At 38.7% G+C, this 3,266-nt stretch overlaps 1 pseudogene; it reads right to left on the reverse strand.

Annotated features, from left to right (window-relative positions):
- Positions 1–1,016: 1,016 nt before the first annotated feature.
- Positions 1,017–2,992, reverse strand: LOC111171549 (ras-related protein Rab-5A pseudogene; annotated as a pseudogene).
- Between the last annotated feature and the right edge of the window lie 274 nt (positions 2,993–3,266).

Raw genomic sequence — 3,266 nt, forward strand, 5'->3', positions numbered from 1 at the left:
TGAGAGGACAGAGCAGAGAAAGTGGAGAGTAAAGTGTTATTAGAAATAAAAGATAAACACTTCCGGAGAAATAATAATACTTTTGAAATAGGAATGAACCTCCCAGTCAGGCAGTTCAACCCCCTACTGCGAGGTGGAATCAGGCAAGTCTCTCCCCTAAACTGGTTGCATAATATTTTTTTTCCCCCTTAGGAGGTTTCACAACCTCTTTTATAAACTGTTAATGTGCTTATTCAATCGTATCATGGGGAAAGGTAACTAATTTTTAACTTTAACCAGGATGGCTTGACCTTCCCATGCTAAGTCTGGTGAACAAATGCAGGCTGCTGTTCCATAACCTTTCTTTGACTCATCACAAATTCCATCACAATAAATGATAAATACAAAGATTGAAAATGCTTTGTTTTCCCTTTCACTTGATTGAAATACTCAGCTTTAAATGTATTGCTATTTAAATGATCTCTCATCTTAGTCACCAAATCCATCATTTGGATCAAAAACATTAGGCTGGCACCCACCTACCCAGCCCTAAATCCAAGCAAATGTTTTCGAGGAAGGGACCATTTCACTGGGGTTTGAGATGGTTAGAGGCCATCCAACAAATCCATATCGAAGATTCTTAAAACAAAGAACTTTGAAATGGTTCCTTCAAGAACGAGTTTGGCAGATGTTTTGATGCCTATATGTTTAAAGGGTGGGAAGGAAATTGCCCAGCGCTGCAAGTCCGAATACCTCAGCTCTGGCTCTCATTGTGTGCTGTCCCAGGAGAAATGTCAAGTACTCTGAGCCTCAGCCTCCTCTTCTCTAAAATAAGCTTGTCAGAGGATCCATGGGCTACATGTGTGAACACAAGGGATGCCCGTTATGATTATTACTTCCGGGTAGACCTAATGTACGTCACCTGGGGAAATTAACGTCAGCCTCCAAGGCTGTAGCTTCAACTGCCTTGAATGGAAGGACCTGACCTGTGAACCCTAACTTGGTTTATTTTTTCTAATTAAAAAAAATTTTTTTTGTTTTTTATACCACTGTATTCCAACCTGAGTACCTCAATATAAAACTAAACCCTGGTGAAATGTTTTCCTTACTAATTTTGAATTACTGTGAATGTACAAGTTCTGCTAGCAGTTCAACACTTAAATAGATTAAATCATCTCTGACACATGGTAGATTTCATATAATGAAAATACCTAAAACAATTAGTGCAAATATACTGACCTGATCAAAATAAAATGAACTTTGGAAAACAAGGCTGCAAGCTTGTTACTAACATATCCAATACTTATGTTACAAATTACTGGTACATTGTTTATTATGGTTCTAGCCAGGTTGGAACAATTGAAGTCCCTTCCTTTCAAAGGAGGAGAGAAGGGAAAAAGTAGCTGTTTTAGTAACTGTACATTTGGTATACTTTTAAGCAACTCTTAAGTATTATAGAAAAGTAATAAACATATATGGAGACTGCAATGCAGTACCCTATTTACAGTACAGCTGAAGATCGAATTTAAAATAATCAAGTTTGAATGTACATAATTGTTAGTGCGTTGACTCTGTTTATGTCCAAAGGGCACAAAAGCCCCCTCCCTGCTCCCAAACAACAAAAGCTATGTAATGGCCAGCAGTGATTAAACAGAAATCACAGACACCTGGTTTGTTTCACTTTTGTTGAAGAACTTACATGTTTGAAGGGAACACTATCCTTTAAGATGCATTTTATTAGTTTTCATGCTCCTAAAATAAGACGGGGTTACATTTGATTTTTTTTTTTACCCCATTTAAAAAATAACAGGACTAGCTATAATTTAGATGCCACTAATGTTCATTTTTTTCCCCTTGAAGATGTGGGACTGTTTCCTTGTGGCTAATTTGTTAAAATGTGGAATGTATACTTTAAATAAGGATACTAAGAGAAATTACAGGTTGCCTAAATATGGTAGCTAAGCATAAATATCTTTAGAACCTCCTTCCAAAGAAAGAATTTTTTTGGAAAAGTCCAAATGAGTAAGTTCCAAATCTTTTTCACAGAACTGGCTGGTTAACTGTGGGTTCAGAATCATTTGTTTATATCACTGGTGAAGAGAAATGAGTCCCGCTAACCTTCCAAGGAAACAAGGGTACACACAGCTCTCATTTCCCCCTTCCACTGCTAAAACATTAGTCAGAGGGTCACATGTATGTTATTAAAAATTAAGTTCAAAACACTTAAAATAATTCTGTATTAGAAACTTGCCTATTGTAAGTCTCTTCTTTTTGGAAGTCATACTGGGCTGGTTAAATGCTCCAGTTCCACTGTTATTAACAATTAGGAAGCAGAAGAACATTCCAGTTAGTTTAAACTGGAGGTTTAGTTACTACAGCACTGACTCCTGGTTGGCTGCGTGGGTTCAGTAAGGTCTACTCCTCTTCCTCTGGCAGAATGTGCTCCTGGATTCTGTGGTTCATTCTTTGGCAACTTTTTAGCTATTGCCATGAATATTTCATTTACATTCATTGATGTTTTAGCTGATTTCTCCAGAAATAATAAACTGTTGTCATCTGCATAGGACTGTGCTTCCTGGAAATTGACAGCTGTTTTATTGGCGAGGTCAGCCTTGTTTCCTGATAAAGCTATTACAATGTTAGGATTGACTTGCCTCTAAAGTTCTGTAACCCAGTTTTTGGCTCTGACAAAGGACTCCTCGTTTGTGACATCATATACAACTATGGCTGCTTGCGCTCGTCTGTAGTACATGGGTGCTAGGCTATGGTATTGTTCTTCACCAGCTGTATCCCACATTTCAAACTTTACTGTTGTGTCATCAAGACACACAGTTTGGGCTAGAAAAGCAGCCCCCATGGTACTCTCTTGAAATTCATGAAAGTGGCCCTTCACAAAACAAAGCACTAGGCTCGATTTGACAAAATCAGACTCTCCCAGAAGTACTAGTTTAAACTGGCATATTTTATTTCCAGTATTTGGCCTGTTAGGTCTTGTTGCTCCTCGAGTGGCCATGTCCAAATTTGAAAGAAGTCTCTAATTTCAGTCTCTTTAATGAACTTCCAGGATGCAAGGTATCAGTTGTTTTCTTTCTGGAGGTAAAGAAACCTGAGACCGCAGCGCCTGGGGCCTAGGCTCGGAAGCTTCGGGCTGCAGGTCCTGGGCGGAGCCTGAGAGGCTAAGGCTGAGGCTCCCTAACTTGGTTTAAAATAGACTCCTTCTGGCAGTTTTTTCAGAAATTCACTATGGGAGCAGAGATAAAAAGAAAGTACTGAAACATCTCTGGCTG

The sequence above is a fragment of the Delphinapterus leucas genome, chromosome 5, assembly GCF_059928025.1.
Source record: "Delphinapterus leucas isolate spDelLeu-1000000601 "Yukka" chromosome 5, BTC_Dleu_Yukka2, whole genome shotgun sequence".
Lineage (NCBI taxonomy): Eukaryota > Metazoa > Chordata > Mammalia > Artiodactyla > Monodontidae > Delphinapterus > Delphinapterus leucas.